General features: G+C 35.6%; 1 pseudogene; it reads left to right on the top strand.

Moving 5' to 3' along the window:
• The first annotated feature begins 17,849 nt into the window (after positions 1 to 17,849).
• Positions 17,850 to 18,453, top strand: LOC114488433 (annotated as a pseudogene).
• The last annotated feature ends 231 nt before the right edge of the window (positions 18,454 to 18,684 follow it).

Genomic DNA, 18,684 nt, shown 5'->3' with positions numbered 1-18,684 from the left:
TATATCAAATTAAAAGCTTCTGCACAGAAAAAGAAACCAACCACAAAACAAAAAGGAAAACAATCAAATGGGAGATGATATTTGCAAATAATAGCTCTGACAAGCAGTTAATATCCAAATAAAGAACTCATACAACAAACAATCCAATTAAAAATTGAGCAGAGGACCTGAACAGATACCTCTCCCAAGAAGACAGACAAATGGCCAACAGATACATGAAAAGATGTTTAACTTCATTAGCTATCAGGGAAATTCAAATAAAAACTATTGTACAATGAGATACCACCTCACACCTGTTAGAATGGCTATTATCAACAAGACAAGAAAAAAAGAGTATTGGGGAAGTTGTGGAGAAAAAGAAACTCTCATTCACTGCTGGTGGGAATGTACATGGGTAAGCAACAATGGAAAACAGTATGGTGTTTCCTCAGAAAATTAAGAGTAAAATGACCATATGACCCAGCAATCCCTCTTCTGGGTATCTACTTGAAAAACTTAGTCATTTATTTGTAAAGATATATGCACCCCTGTGTTTACTGCAGCATTATTCATGGTGGCCAAGACATGGAGATAACCAAAGTGTCCTTTGGTAGAAGGCTGGATTAAAGAGAGGTGGTACTTACACGCAATGGAATACTACTTAGTCATAAGAAAAGATGAAATACTGCCAGTTGTGACAACCTGGATGGACCTTGAGAATATTATGCTAAATGATATGACAGTCAGAGAAAGCTAAGAACCATATGATTTAACTTATATGTGAGATATTAAACTGAACCCCATAGGCATAGACAACGGTATGGTGGTTACCAGAAGGAAGGGGGTGGGGAGCAGTCAAGGATAAAGGGGGCCAAATATATGGTGACTCTGGGTGGTGGACGCATAATGCAGTAGACATATTGTGTATCATAGAAATGTACACTTGAAACCTATATGATCTTATTAATCAATATCACCCCAATAAATTTAATTAAAAAAGAAAACCACCATGAGATACCACTTCACATCCATTTGTATTAGCATTATTAACTAGTATCAAATTAAAAAATGGAAAATAAATGTTATCTAGAATGTGATGTAATTAGAACACTTATATATTGCTGATAGAAATATAAAATGGGGCAGCTGCTTTGGAAAACAGCTTGGCATTTCATCAAAGGCCATATGGCCCAGCAATTCTATTTCTAAGTATATACCCAAGAGAAATGAAAATATATGTCCACACAAAACCTTTTACATGAATGTTCATAGCAGTATTATTCATAATAGCCAAAAAGTAGAAACCCCTCAAATATCTATCAACTGAAGAATGGATAAACTGTAATATTGTGATAATATGATAGTAAGATATTATTTTACATTTAATCCTGTGAAGAACATGATCACAATGGTTTTTAAAAGAAAGATTTACTTATATGCCAGTTGTGACAACCAATGGATAATCAATTGGGTGGGGTAGGCGCTGGGGATGGGGGAAGGAAGGACATTAGGAGAGAGCTGCAATAATCCAGAGATGATTGAACTAAGGCAGTAGAGGTATGATATAAAGATGGGATAGATTTGGGAGATATTAAGAGTCTAGAATTAATGGGACTCAGAAAATAATGGAGGAGGAAGGAGAAAAATACAGAGCTGAGTAATGGCTAGCTCCCACTTCTGAGGACTACACAAAACCATCACCTCCAAGAAAGTTTTCCTGAATCCACAATTTGACTTCTATGTCCTTTTTGTGCTACAAATGCATATGGTACACACCTCTGTCATTGGATGTACCACATTTTAATAGACTGTGATTCTCTATTCATGACCTTATCTCATAATGTCTTTATAGTGTTATACTCTAGAACTTAGTGCCTGGCACAGACATTAAGAAAATAAAAGGTTCTGAAATACAAAAATAGATGTAGAAGGTGTTACCAACTAGGATAGAGAAATAGAAAATACAACAAGGGGAGCAAGTTTAGTTTGAGGAAGGAAGAACATGCTGAAGTGAAATAATGATGTCAGTTTTTCCTATGTGCTTATGACACATCCAAATATAATTGTTAGGGAGAAAGTTGAAGATCAGTGAAAGGTTTGGAATAGAGTTAGTGAGTATCAGGATATAGGAGGTACAGGCCATAACTAAAATCTTGTGCATGTGGACAAGATTGCCTGCAAAACACTTAAAATAGAAGTAAAGCCAGATAAAAACAGAACCTTGGAAAACTGACATTAAGGAAAGGGCAGATTAATTGCAGTTCACAAAAGAGGTCTGAGGTAGGATTACAGAAAAAAGAAAAATCAAAGAAAATGACATCATCATCACAAAAAGAATTTCAAAAAGGGCTAAAAGGTATTTACTGGATTTGGCAAAAGTCACTGGTGAGCTGGGCAGAGGCAGTTTCAGTGGATAAAGTGAAATGAATATCTATCCTACAGTTGAGGAAGAGCAAAAGAGAGATCAGGAAGTGGAAACAGAAAAATCAAGAAGCTTGACCATGAGGTAAAAGAGAAATGTTGCGTAGTAACTAGATGGTGATCCCAGGTGAAGGATAAAGTTTTTATTATCTTTTGTTTGTTTCTCTTTTTGTTTTAATTGAGATGTCAATGGAGAAGCTGAAGGGGAAAGGGGGAATAAAGTGATAAAGTCAATCACTGAGAAAACAGAAGGGGATGAAAGCACAGCTTTAGACATTAAGGACATATAAGGGTAGATTTCTAAGTATCAGGGAGCAGGATGTAAGGGAGGCTAGTAGGAGACAAGGGAGTTTCCTCCTGATGGTCTCTACTGTCCTGATGATGTAAGACGTAAGGTAACATGCTAAAAAGTAATAGGGAAATAGTAAGAAATAAGCCTAGATGATCTTGACAAAGGTTTTAAATAATTGTTGAAAGAATGAAAGAGAAAAGCTGAACTGGAAATACAGAATTGTCCCACAATACTAGGGATGCAAATGAGGTTGAAGCCCCAAAATCTAAACTAAATATAGCAGTCTTCAAGAGTATGTGATTTTCTCCTCCAGTCATAGGGGATAAAAAGGTAAAAGTTAAAGAAAATGGAAGTGGAAAAGAAAGAGTGAGTTTATATATGCAAAAATTCATTAAGCTGTACATTTTGGATTTGTTTACTTAACCATTTATAAGTTGTACAGTAATATGAACATTAATTTTAAAAATTCTATTATCTGTCTCATTTCAAGTACCCTACCCTCCCACCCCCAAATCAAGAGGCAAAAATGAACTTCTAAGACATTTATTTAAAAACAACATGTTAAAAAAAAACTAACAAAAAGACTAAGAATGAAAACAAACAAAAACCTGGGAAAAGAACCTCTTTCCACTCAAATGCATGTTTTTAATCTGGAGTAAATTACAGACCACCAAGTATAGTCTGAGGTGGGTATAGAGCACCAGTTCCCACACAAAAATTGTTATTGTTGGCATTAGCACTTTAATCCAAAGAGGACACAAATTCTGCTCATGTTTGAATAACCCTTGCCAACAAATTGATCCCATAGCAGCAGGGCTGTAAGGAGTAGTTTCAAAGATTGAAGGGAAATATAAGGGGAAAAAACTTGGTAAATATATTTTCTCCTACTTAGAACTGAGGATAGATCCCTTTAAAAAGAAAAAAAAAAGCTTTTTATCTTTGCTCTTTTTCCAAAAGCAGCCCAAAAGGGCATTAGAGAACATCTGTAATTTACATAAAAGGGAGAAATGCCAAAGAAATACAGATTCCACAGCTGTTAACCCAGGGGAATGTCAAATCAAGCAAATCTCTAAATAAGGTCTGAAAGGCAGATGCTCTGCTAGTGGGCAGCTAACTTCCCAAACCAGAAGTATGGAGTGGGCACATGGAAAGTAATGTCTGCCTTTCTGGAAAGCTACCTCTTGTCTTTATATAGTCAAACCAGCACAATGCAAAATTCCTTTGCCAATTAAGATATACCCAAACAAATCTTGAAATTTTGCCTGGCCACCATCTACCCCATGAACATAGGAAGGGATTTTCCTTATCATTTTAATGTTTATCTTTTTCATCTACTCAGTATTACTTGTTGGTTTAACAATATCAGCAGAGTAAAAGCTCCCAAATTGTACAATATCAAAAGTCAATAAGATTTCAAAAATTCTCTAAGAGGCTGTAGAACCAGATCCCATGAATTCAAATTCAGCTCCTTTATTTCCTGTGTTACCTTGACCAAGTTGCTTTACATTTACAGACCCCAGTTTCCCACCTGTAAAATGAAGATAATATTACCTACTCATAGAGTTGTGAGAATTAGTCAATGCATCGGTATATACAGATACAAATACTAGGTACACTGTTTAGTGTTCTGTAAGTCTTTGCTCCTCGTGTCCCTTCTTTGTCAATTTGGAGCAATTTTATCTCTTTACTATGACTTCTAAAATTCACATGGCACCTAGCATTAACTGATATAGCTTACACATTGTGAATGCCTGATAGGCAGAAAGAAAAGGGTCTCAAGCTGTGGCATGATGAATTTGTTGGTCTATTTACCAATAAATAGCTAGCAAATATTAATGACTCCATCATAGAAATAGATTCAGACTTATGATTTGAAGGTTATAGGCTCAATACACCAACTCCATTTCCCTTGACTAGTAGTCATAATATATGTGTTTACTGTAATGACTGACTGACTGTCTTTTGCGGAAACTGTCAATATTCTGTATACACAGCATCTGGAAGGATTAAGCAGAACATAAGGGAATTAAAAGATACAAGTAAGTGAAAATTAAGAAGAAAATAGAGAGAAAGATGTGTTCTAAATTCCTAGGAAAGAATTTTAGTACAATTGCATATTTTGCCCCCTTTTTTGTTAGACTAATAGCAAATAGAGCTCTGTCCCTTTAACTGTCAAATGGTTTTCCATCCTACACGTAATCTTTCTCCAGAGGAGTCTTTTAAAAGTTATAAATAAAATATCCCAAATATTTTCTTTTTCCCACAGATGAGAACATTAGAACGCTGACATTTTAATCTGTTCTGTACATGAGTGAGTTGTGTCAACACAGTGCTTACAGCTACAACACTGGAGGGAAAAAAACAAGTTTAAGACAGAGAAGGAACCGCATGTGGAGCCTAAGCCATTGAGATACAATGAAGAGTTGTCATCTTCAGAGTCGATTCTCTATGAAATATCTGTCAGTGTCAAAAGAAAAAAAAAGACATAGCAATGTACGAGTGTGATGCTATAAAGGAAAAACATGGTGGTATCAAAGATCAATGTTTAGACTAAGAATTAAAAAATAGTATTTATGTAGTACTTACTTCCAGATTCTGAACACTACTGCTAACACCATTAAACATCTCTGGGTATAAATAGACATCTTTGAACCATATCTATGTTGTAGAAGACAGAGCTGAAGCACAACAAGGGAAAGAAACTTAGCCAGAATCACCAGGTAATGCCTTAGCAGCAATGGATATTGCTTTTACTAGTTTTATTCTAGAATATCGGCTATATTCCTTCCTCAAATTCTAATTTGAAGGGGAAAGTAACATTATTACAATGGTACTTCCAAAATTAAGCATAGCTTTAACTGAATTCTAACAATAGCTTGCTTGCCTCTACCTGCCCTTCTGCCAGGCTATCATTGGAGCCAGTACAGCACCATGAGAAGAAAACAGGACAGATGTGCCCAGGTTCCACCCTCAGGTCTGCCACTTCCCAGCTCGGTAACTTTTGAGCAACTTACTTATTTCAGATGCCTTTTCCTCATCTATAAAATAGGTATGATAGCAATTACTAAATAGTGTTATTGTAAGGCTCAGTGAGATAATGTGTGTAAAGTACTTAGTTCACTTCTTGAGAGAGATAGTAGGTGCTCCATAAATAAAATTATTAACTTTTGATTTTTATAACACCGACAACTTGATGATTGTGGTGCCATCATATTCTCCAAATTCCATATTACTTATGACTACAACTGCTTTTTCCACCTGTAACATAGCATAACTCACCTTTGTGGGAATATTTAATATTACATATAAGTACCTACAGGTCTGCACATATATATATACACACACACACACAAACACACATATAAAGACATATATGGGGATATATGTATATATAAAAATATACATACACACAGGAGTTGGCAAAAGTAGGTTTACAGTTGTCAGTATGCAAAACATAGAATTTAATTTTTGTATTGTTATTTTAAAATTATTTTACTACAACTATAAACCTATTTTTTCTTTTTTGCAGCACAGTATTACAGAATGTTTATCAGTATGGGTTCTTATATTAAAACTGTCTGCTTAACTGATTACATTTCAATCTTGACAGTAATATTTAACAGCTGTACAATTTTGGCAAATTACTTATCTGTGGCTTGATATCCTCATTTGTAAAATGAGGATATAAAAATATTTTATATTTATAGAGCTGCTGTTAATATTAATTATATTAAATATACATAAAGTTATTAGAATAGTGCTGGTCCAAGTATGAGTTAAACAAACATTACTATTACCCAATAAATACATGTGCAAAAGATATTATTTTACATTTATTATAATAGTTTTAAATCTTCCTCAGAATTTATAATATAAAGTTGTAGGGAGAGGGAATGGGGTAAATATCATAGTTAAAACAATGGGAACCTGCATAACTGGAAAAAAGGCAAAGATAAAAACACATGAATAAAGACTAATATAAGGGAAAAAATCCAGGCTTTACAGAGGGCACCAAACTGAATGAGTTAGTCATGTAATGAACTGGAAAAGATGCAACACATAAAATGCCATATTCTAACTGTGTTTAGAACAGCACCATGAAGAAGACAGGAAAATTCAGACAAATGACGAAGGAAATACAAGTTATTTAAAAACAGTAAAAGGCATGAGCGAAGGTATGACAGGAATACAAAAGGCCCATCTGGAGGCCAGTAAACAGATTTGCGTGCCTGGTACTGAGAGTTCCTACAGAAGAACACTTAATTTGGTGCTCTCAGTTCCTTTCCCTCAGAGCTCAGCATTCACACAGAAAGTGCTCAGGAAATATCTATTGGAAAAGAGAATGAATCCCAACTGCAACTAGTCTCAAATACTAGATATCTTAAGCACAGCTTCCCAATCAGTGTGCCAATGTGTACTGGTGTGCCCAAACTAGGTGATAGGTGTAATGAGATGGTGATACTCTCAGACCTTGGAGTTCAGAACCTTCAACCATAAGATGGCTCGTCTACTACCCCAGTGCTACATAAATATCAGTATTTTCTAAATGTACCATGCCATAAAACACTGGGAAACAATGGGTTAAAAATATGGCCATTAGGCAATAGTAATGGGACAAAGATTAAGAAGACTAAACAGAAGAAGGTATAATATACAGCAGCCATTGCCTAGTTTGGTGGTTGTGTGGAAGATCAATTAAGGAGGAAAAAGACAAGAAGCTCAAAAGAGCAGTTCAAAAAATACTGTAATGGGCAAGGCACAAAAAAATAAGAGCCTAAATTAAGGTAGTAACAAAAGGGATGAATTCAAAACAGGTTGTGAAAGAATAACTGCTTAGATTCAATTTACTTCAGTTCAATAAACATTTATTGCTGCCTATTATGTGTCAGCCATTTGCCAGACATTAGGGATTTAAAAAATTGAAGAAATAATTCCAGTCATTAGGAATTCTTTTATTGTAGAAACAGAATTCCAGGTTTTCCTTAGTGCATTCTATTGCACATTAGCTCTTAGAAGAAAGGAAATATTAAAAGGTGTTACATATTACACTATAAACCAAAGGTAGTTTTAACTTACCCATTAAAGTTTCCAAAAGTAAGCCTTTTGGTTAAAAGGCTCAATATCAGGAGCCAGAGGGCTATGGAGAGAATTTTGTGGAATAATTACTTAACACAATAGTTGTGCAAGTAGTTCTTAGTATACTTATATCTGAGCAAGTGTTAGAATGCATGTTATTGGCAAATCCTTTTTTAGCCTTTATGAGATGATATCAACAACTATCATTTATTATGGGCTCACTATATATCAAGCATTGCCATTTTACATACATGATCTCATTTTATCCTCCCAACATCCCTGAAGGGTATTATTCCCACTTTGTTCATGAAAACAAAAGTTTAGAATACTAAGTCACTTATCTAAGATTACCCAGCTATAAAATGGAAAAACCAAAATTAAACCCAGGCCCAACTAACTCTCAAGTCTATGCACTTATTAAATGTTTTAGTAGATAAGCCATTTCCAAAAGAGCTTTTAGGAAGGCATCTGACATACAGACACTGACACAAACATGGCAAAACCCATGTACTGTTCTATGACAGGGTGTGTTTGCCTAAAGCTTACTGACTAGATTCACATGGTAAGTAATCTAGAGGTCTGTGCATTAGTTTTCTACTGCTGCTGTAAGCAATTATCACAAACTTAATTACTTAAAACAATCCAAGTTTATTATCATACAGTTTTACAGGTTAGAAGTCTGACATGACATGATCTTAGACTCACTGGTCTAAGATCAAGGTGTCAGCAGGGCTACATTCCTTTGTTCAGGCTCTAGAGAATCCACTTCCTTGCCTTTTCCAGCTGTTGTGGCTACCAGCATTCCTTGTTTCATGGGCCCTTGTCACTGTCTTCAAGGAAAGCAACAGTAGGTTGAGACCTTCTCATACTGCTCTTTCCTGTTCTTTCATAATCCCATCTCCCTTCCACTGCTAAAAGGCTCTCCAATTATGAGGAAATATGTGATAAGTTTAGATATGGCTAGATATCCACCATAATCTCCCTGTCTCAAGGACTTTAACTTAACCACATCTGCAGTTCCCTTTTGTGTGTAAGGTAACAGGTTATGGTAATTAGGACACAGACATTTTTGGGGGATGGGAACAAGTGCTCACCATAGTCTGATTATAAGAGAGTGAAGCGCTCGATGCTTCAACTATGGAACCAGCCTACTTGTTCTGGTTCCACATGCACAAGTCAACTTACTAATAATATTTTGGATTCCCTGTAGCTTAATTATAGAAAAAGAATGTGCTATCCAGAGGATATAGTGTCCATTTTATTATACATTATACTAAATAATTTGTTTTCTGAGATATACATTAGTCTCTTGTGAGTGCTATCAGAATCAGTCAGAATATCTCAGTTCAAAAACTCTAGGAATCAGGCAATATCAATTACCTGAATCTTGAAGTTAGGGATCCAGAGTCAAGGGTAGGAGGGGTAGGTATATTGAAAAGGTTTATGATAAAAAAAAACCTTTTGAAAATCATGTTTAAGAAGCTATATATAATTAGATATATCTAAGAATGTAGTTACAAGTCACTCTTTGATTTATAAGACTTGAATCAACAAAGAGAATAGTCACAGTTTTCTGATTGTACTTGTGTAATCAATCATATGGTTTGAAGTAAATGTCCTTAGAAGACAGTGGGGAATTTTAAATCAGCAATTTTAAAACTTGGACCACATAAATCAGTGGTTGCCTAGGACTCTGGTATTGGGAAAGAATAGGGAGTGACTGCTAATGAGTGTGGGGTTTCCTTCTGGGACAATAAAAAATGTTCTAAAATTGATGATGGTGATGGTTGCACAACCCTATGAATAACAAAAAATCATCGTGTTGTACATTTTAAATGGGTGAATTGAATAGTATTGAATAATATCTCAATAAAGTTGTTTAAAAAACTTGGGTCACAAAGAGAAGACAATGACAGAAGGACCTGATTAAATACTAGGATTAAATGAATGAAAGGGTCTCACCCAATTTAAGTTAAGATCTTAATGAAGATCCTCCTTTAATATCGCTTACTTTTATCCTCGCTCTCTTTACTCCAGCTTTTCACAAACTCTGTTCTTGGAAAAGCCACAACTTCCCACTCTTTACCTTTACTTTTACGTGTGTCTTAGTTTACTCATCAATTAATATATACATACAATACATGAGGTCTGTCCAGGAAGTATTCAGCCATGCACTATGGAAAATAGAGACCTTTATTAAAGAAGATACAAGATACAAGAAACATTGTACATAGGACAATGATGTCTCAGTCCCCTTCAAAGTAGGCACCTTGGGACCTCATACAGGTCTCCCAATCACCATCAGCCGCCTGCTGTATTTTCCTGAATCTCATCAACAGTCTGAAATCTCTTCCCTTTCAAAGGTGATTTTAGTTTTGGGAAAAGCCAGAAGTCACACAGTGCCAAATCTGGGCTATAGAGGGGCTCAGTCACCTGGGCTATTTGATGTTGCACCAGAAAATTCTGCACAAGACATGATGAAGCTGCCAATCACCAGTTGCCCATAGCCTTGGCCTTCTGAATCATCTGAATAGTTTCCGCAGAAGAATGTTCAAGCTTAATGCAAAATTTGATGCAGACTTGTTGCTCTACTCACTCAGTCATTTTGAATGTGATGGGCCACACAGTATACCTGCTCACTCAACCGCATTTACCACCCCCACTGATCAGTACAGTGAAGTCGTCATTGTTCACAAATAGGCATTCTGGTCCACTCTCCCTGGATGCCAGGTTACATCAATGTTGCATAAACAGTTCCTGTTATAGTAACAATGGCTAGACTTTTTCTGGACAGACCTCATATACAACACACTTATTACAAAGACCATAAATACTGGATGTGATTTTGATGTCAACTCCCAATGTTCTTTACTAAAGAATAAGTAGGGATAAGGGAACCATTCCCATCCTGATCCCATTTATTTTTTTTATTTTTATTGCTTACACTGTTACAAATTTTCCTCCCTTTGCCCTCTTCCACCCAGCCCTCACCACCATTTCCCTTGGTCCATAACCACACTGTTGTCTGTGGCTATGGGTTATGTATACATGTTCTTTGGCTAATCGCTTGACCTTCTTTCATCCTGTTACCCCTCCTGTGTCCCTTCTGACAGCTGTCTGTCTGTTCCATGAATCCATGTCTGTTTTTGTTTTGTTCATCACTTTATTTTGTTCATTAGATTCCACATGAAATCTACGTGAGATCATATGGTATTTGTCTTTCACTGACTGGCTTATTTTACTTAGCATACTGATCCAATTTTAGATGCTCATGTTTTGTCACCCTTATTCTGCATTGTGTGTGGATTCTCTATAAGCCCTAAATCATTCCATGTGCCACAACAGCCTGTGGGAGATTCATGCCTTCTTGTATCAAGATTATCGTATTAAATTCAAAGAAGTTTTGGTCTCTACTTGTAAATGTGGAAAGTTCACTTTAGTAGACAATCTTCATTTGCTCTCTCTTATAGTTATAACTATTATAATGCTCAATGACTCTATTGATCTGCACAATGTTATTAAATGACCTCTCTGCACTTCTTTTTACCTGCATCCTCTTTCTAAGGAATGATAATATCCCCTTTATCCAAACACCATAGCAGAGTAAAAACTGGCTAGAAGGGGTCACTAAGTAGTTATAAATTTGAAGCTCAGGCAAGGCTTTGCTTGAAGCTTTCTTGTAGCTTCAATCTATAAGATATGAAAATAATCAACTAAATAGCCTCCAACATCCCCTTTGAATAAGTGAACAAATCATTTCAAAGAAACATTTTCCTGAAACTGATACATTAAAGCAATTCAGTTAAATTAATAAAACATCATTATCCAATCCCACCAACAGGGATTCCTTCAGTCTTGTGATGGAACACTTCCCTCATACGAGCTTAGACAAAATGGTCTAGTTACTTTTCTACATGAGAGTTATGAGATCACTCTCTATTCTCAGAATAACAATGAATGGAGGTTGTAACCCAAATCCTTGGGTTTACTTGTGCTTATGTACTGGGTTCATCTGTTGAACCACAGGCCTATCCATGCAATAAAGTTTATTCCCATATTATGGTATATCTAGTTGTATATGCAGAAAGAATGTGATGGTTGAAGAATAGAAAATCAATATATACTATCCACACTATAGAGTGTAGTATTATATAATGTCCTTGCTCTTAAATATGAATAACTGAACTTGTAGAACAAATGTACCATAAAGTCAGCTCTTGATGCAAGACTACCTTTGTTAAATAGTTTATATTATTCATTGTTCAGGTTTCTGCAAAAAGTAAGGATTGCAGTTAAAACTGGAGACCTTTGAATGTTGTTACAAAATGGCTTACAAAGCAATTTATAACACATTTACAAGTTTGTCAAGATTGTGGGTTTTTTTTAACTGGTGCGACTGGCTTGTTTTATTTCAAAGATATCACTGTAGTAAAATTCTATTTATACTTTTTTAATGTTTTAGTAATATCTTTTTTTCTCTTTTGTTGTTGTTGTTGTTGTTGTTGTTGTCGTATAAGGGACCCATGGACCAAGAGGTGGGGGTGGGTAGGGCAGGGGAGAGTAATGGGGAGAAAGTGGGGAAAACTGAGATTGTGTTGTTTGTTTTTTTTTTAATGCATACAGAAATGCAGTCCATATTCCAGGGATCCTTTCAGACAATCAAAAGCTGAATTTTCCAAGCAGGCAGCTGTAGCTCATTAGATCTGCCATGGACCGTGAAAGCCACTTGCCAATAATGTTGAAAGATTATTGCTCATTTCAATCTTGCCTAAGAGGACAGGTCTTTCTTTGATAAAACATTAGTGAAAAACACTGAATTTGGGGTTGTGACTGGAACAGCTCAGCACACATGGATGGAAACTCAATAGAGAAACTAAAGCCAAGTAGAGACAGCAGATTGATGTTCTAGCTTTTCACCTTCAGAGACCAGAGCTTCCGCCTAGATCTTGAGGGGAAAGAAAAACTAGCAATAACAATGCACTTGCAGCATGCATGATAATCACACCATCTGACCTGACAGACTGTCAGTGTGAATGGCAAAGTATCTACATATGACTGAGTTTTATAATCTCACCTGCTCAAAACAGAGAAATGTAAGGGGCCAATCAAATCAGCTTTGAATGTCAGTCACTGTCTAAGCAATGCAGTTAATCAGAAAAATCGGGTCAAACTTAAAAATTATCTAAGTCGTTATTCAGTAACATAAAGACAACTAAGGAAACCCTAGATATTTAAAATTCTGTAGAATTAAGCTGAATGTTAGTATGCAACAGCTAGTGTGTCAAAGATGAAAATACAGCTATCTGGATAATTGGTGTAAATATTAAGAAGCCTTGCTCTTCAGACAGTTTTAAAATCTAGATTACTACTTAACACACAACTAAAATTCAGCTGGGTACATAGAGCCTGATGTTCAGTTTAGACATTAGCACTAAGAGGGATTCTAGGATACAAGTTATGTTCAGTGTTTTTTAACACTCACCCATGGACATGTTTATTAATTTTTAGAAGGAGAAGAAGAAAGAGAGAGAGAGATAGAGAGAGAACAGAGTGAAAGAGAGATATCGACTGAATGATTTCCACACGAGCCTCAACAGGCAATCAGACCCGCAACCTAGGTATGTGCCCTGACTAGTAATGGAATCCACAACTTTGTGGTGTACAGGGCAATGCTCCAACTAACTGAGCCACACGGCCAGGGCAGTTATGTTTTATTTCTTAATCAAGGTAGAAGCTCATGGTCTCATCAGGTTATAAAAATTCATTGAGTTGTACACTTACAATACAATATGTCAATGTTTGTGATTAAAAAAGTTTTGTGATCAAAGAAATATCATGTCCTCTTGTCAGCTGCTCCATGAATTTAGTCTCTGAGGAAAGCTATACATAGTATCAAATTCCCATTTGATAGAGAACATCCCAGCTACACACTCACTAGTTTTTCAGCTTTTCAAACTAAGCTTTTTAAGGATAGACTCAAATAGGCATCTTAGAACAATGGAACATGTTACATTAAATTTAGATCTTTAATCTCACAGGTTATAAATGAGGATTATTTCTATTTTAAAGACTTAAAAGTATTTTTTAAATAGTCCTGATAACCATGATGCTTTATTTGTGAAAGACCTACCAAACCACAACTCATGCAAATTACTCTTTAACGGTCACAAAGTAGTTTTTGAAAAAAATACATTAGATTGAGTACAATACTTCAATAATAGAGGGTGCTCAAAATATTTGATATTGATGACAGAGGCTAAGAGATGCACTAAGACAATGCCAAAAGTAGTTAAGAGATATCATGATGGGAAAAAGAATAAGGCCAGATATGAATTTCAGTTTTTCAAAACAATGTGCAGAGATATATCTCCTGGGCATTGTTAAGAGTATAAAAGATGCCAAAGTCTTAAAGCTTTAGTTAATTACTTAAAATTCTATGTTAGCTTATTATTTTTATAATTTGGAATCATTGCTCAGCATCAGTTTAGTCTACTGTATCCACAATTAGAAACTATAAAGGGATACCTTCCCTTTTTATGAGACAAGTGCTATACAAATGTGATATTAAAGGGACAAGAGACAGAAATTCACATGTGCAATTTTCTATATATCACAAGAATCTCAAGACCATGACAGTATATTAGGCTAAGGCAGATAGTAGTAATTAGCTATATTAAAAAAAAATTATAGTTACTCCCTATGTTTTAGAAACAAATTATCCAAGAAGGCAAACTGCAACTCAAGCTAAATGTTCACAAGGCACAGAAAGTTATCTGATTGGTTGGTGTTTGTTTCTGTTAATACTATGGCAACAATTTGAAATCTGATTCCATGAAAGGAGCATTTTTCTTATAAAAGGAAAATTTACATAACTTACTATAAATTAAAATTAATATAATGGTTCGAAATTCTGAGAAAGAAAAATAATTAAACTTAGTTTTAACCTTTGGTTAAAACAAACTTTTAAATGCCTGTCTGATACTAATGGCTCAGTTTTTCCACATGAGTTATACCTTTTAAAATGTATTTTTAGCAAATGGCAGCACAGAGAAATCAGTCCAAAGTTCATAACAGTTCTTCCCTAACATTAACTGTGGTCTTAATGAAATACTGCTTAAATTTATCTCCAAATAATCAAAAGTTTAATTGTATGAAATTTCCATTAATGTAGGTCAAAAACAGTTGAATCCTGGCAATTTCCAATTTCATGTTGCTCAACCTAGTGATAGGTTTTCAGACAGCTCCAACTCTACTCCAGGAAAAAGTAAATAGATACACAAAAAATGTTGACATAATGGGAAAAGTCATGTAAAAAGTGTTTCCAAGGGAAAAAACTAAATGAAAATGTATAACAAGAAATAAAAATAGTGGGCTATATGAGGAGAAAAAAAATCAGGTAGTTTAACAGGTTACTGAAATCTTGGTAGTGATCAATAAATCGACTTCTTCACCTTTTATGAAGAGGCTGTACTTAGCAAATCACTGTGTAAGTTGCCTCAATAACAGCACTCTTGCTATCAAGTTTACTTGCAATGATTCCAACAAAGAAATTAATTTCTTAGATGACAGAAAAGGTTATCTGAAACTGGGAAAACACAGGAGACTGAGCTTTCTGCTAATAAAACAGACAAATATCAATCTAGGCATTGAATTCTGCGCTGTTTCATGCTCTGCAAACTCTGAGTTCACTAGAGCTCAACCACTGCCATCACTTAAGACACACACACACACACTTGCCCAGACTTACCCATTTTAGTGGAATCCATAGTTTTAGCACTGAAAGTTCCATGAACTAAAAACCCAAGCCTAGGCATTTAGTTGGTTACCCAGTTCTGCAGCTGCCAGTCCATGCATGTGTACATGCGCACACACACTCTCCCATCCACATTCCAAACTCCAAAGAATGTTTTCCTACAACTTACGATAACTCTATTAACTCTTCAGAAAATAAGTGGTGTTATACCATTATCCAATAGCTATTACTCATTTTAAGACTACATAAATAAAATATGTAACTAGCAGTGACCAAATCTGAGAACTTAGAAACTGCCATTCATCACAAGCCATCAACTCACTTTTTCTTAAAAAATTCCATGTTTAAATCATATTCATATTCACAAGTATTATCACTGGTAATCTGTTACAATTACTCTATTTTATAAATATGAGGAAAATCTCTGTGGCATTCAGTACGTTTGTATCTCAGCTTTACCACTTGCAAACAATGTAACCTTAGGAGAAATTGCTTAACCTCCTAATTCTCTACTTGCTAGTATGTAAAATGAGAATTAACAGAAACTACCTCATAGGGTTTCCATAAGTGTTAAATGATGTAATGTATATAAAATGCTTACTATAACATGGTAGCATAAAATTAATTCTCAATAAATGTTACTTGTTATTATAATTGCTAATAATATTACCGTACACTTAACTTGCAAGAACTTGCAAGTTCTTTGAAGGTGGCAGTAACTTATTCCCATCTTCTTTGGTGAAAACATTTTCTATTAAAAATAATTTATTTCTGCCCTGGCTGGCGTAGCTCAGTGGATTGAGCGCAGGCTGCGAACCAAAGTGTCGCAGGTTCGATTCCCAGTCAGGGTACACGCCTGGGTTGCAGGCCACGGCCCCCAGCAACCGCACATTGATGTTTCTCTCCCTCTCTCCCTCCCTTCCCTCTCTAAAACTAAATTAAAAAAATAAAATCTTTAAAAAAAATAATTTATTTCCTCATATAATATTTATATTTCCAGGGCTATTCTTTCTGACTATAAAAACTAAGAAAATATCCACTAGTTTAGAAGAAAGAATATTCTTAAAATTAATTGCTTCTTTATATGTGATTTCTTCCTATTATTGAATTTCAATATCAGATATAATAGTGCAAGTAAAAAATAAAAATCAGAGCTCCTTGCCCCTTAACTTTAATGAAATATAATATTTAAGGGGCTAAAGTACAGATGATAAAGTTTTATATCAGCTAAAAAAAAGTTTAAATATGAAATCAAAATAGAGTCAAATTAGATTTTAGAATTTGAGGAGACCTTTAAAATCATCTAGTCCATTCCTTCATTTTATAAATAAAACCCCCAAAATGTGATTTGTCCAATGTCTTATGGTCAGAAGAATCAGAGACAGTATAGGAATTCAGGTTTCCTGATACCTACTCTATGTCTTTTCGGTATGCTTCTCTCCAAATCATAAGAGAAAATCATGAAACAAACCCCTATTCAAAATGTCTAATAAAATTCATGTTTGCATACACATTAGATAATTACGAGAAGGTGTGATAAGAAGAACGAAAGAAAAATAACTGGTATGATATAGCAGAAAACACACTTTGAAGTCAAACAGAGCCTGCCTTAATTGCTAGCTCCGTCACTCCTTCTTCACTGTGTCAATTGTCAGAGTACTTACTTTGAGTTTGTCAGGTTCCTCATTTGTAAAGTGGAGGTGATACCACCTAGAACAAACAAGATAAAAAGGGTTAGAATAGCACAATGGTTGGGAGGCATACTACCTCAGTTTGAATCCCAATTCCACAACTTACTTGTTTGACCAAGTTACATAATTTCTTTGAACCATGGGAAGTACTTTAGTGAAGAACCTGGCACATTACTGTAACAAGTTTCAGTGTTATCAACAGTATATATACATCACCTGGCACTTAGTGGGTAGTGAATAATAAAAACCACCACGACCACCACCAACAACACACACCTGCTTTTATAAGTAAGACAGACCGATAAGGCCAACATGACATATAAATATCAATGCTATCTAGAGTAAAATATACTCATACCCTGAAATGTACGAAAAGTTCATTAAACTGGGATTAAATGTCAAATTCAAAAAGTGCAAAAGATGAAATCTATTACGTAAATAATCATTCTGTAGTGACTTTTTTTTAAATTGTGGTTTTTAAGGTATTGAACTTTAAAATGCTCAGTTCACAAGTCTGAAAAATATGGGATAAAGTCAGAGGTTAGGTGTTAGCAAAAGGCTTAAAATGTATGAAATAAAGCTAAGTGAGGCATCTCATGTTGCAAGCAATGCCCAGCCTAGCCACATCGCTTGGCCCATGGCAGTCTACCCCTACTGCCCAGCTCCAGGCCAGCTCCAACCCAGCTGTGGGGAGGGGATGCCAGACCAGAGCTTCTGTGGACAGTCTTCCAGAGGGTTGATAAAGACAGGAGCAGTGTAATATCCGACAATGAGCTTCAGCAAGCACTATCCAATGGCACCTGGGCTGTTTAATCCCATGACTGTCAGGTCAATCATATCAATGTTTGACTGCGAGAACACGGCTGGTGTGAACTTCAGCAAGTTCACAAGCGTTTGAAATACATCATGAACTGGTAGGATGTCTTCCGCACCTACAACAGAGATAACTCAGAAGTGACTTGCAAGAATGAGCTCATGAGAGCACTCTCAGGTTTTGGCTACAGGCTATCTGACCAGTTTCAGGACATCCTCATTTGAAAGTCTGACAGACAAGGATGGGGACAGATCGCCTTTGACAACTTCATCCAGGGCTGCACCATCTTGCAGAGGGTGACAGATATATTCAGACGTTACGGTAAGGATCAGGACAGCTGGATTCAGGTGTCATATGAACAGTATCTCTCCATGTTCTTCAGCATCGTATAACACTGGCCTTTTACAAACAGCAACATGACTTATGGAAAAAAGACTGAAAATGCCAACTCTTACCTTTAACAAAACATAGCATGTATGCAGTAGATGCTGTTCTTCCTTTAGACTTTATACAATTAATATTTGGGGACCCAACAGAGCATATATGGGTCCCCAAAGCTGATCAACATTTTTGCAGTAATAACAGTCATATTGTTACTCATATACAGGCATTTGATTTGGGACTGTTTAATTGTGCCATGAGGTAAGATATAATAATG

Source organism: Phyllostomus discolor, chromosome 12 (genome assembly GCF_004126475.2).
Source record: "Phyllostomus discolor isolate MPI-MPIP mPhyDis1 chromosome 12, mPhyDis1.pri.v3, whole genome shotgun sequence".
In the NCBI taxonomy this organism is placed as follows: domain Eukaryota; kingdom Metazoa; phylum Chordata; class Mammalia; order Chiroptera; family Phyllostomidae; genus Phyllostomus; species Phyllostomus discolor.
This window is presented reverse-complemented; position numbering and strand designations above follow the sequence as displayed.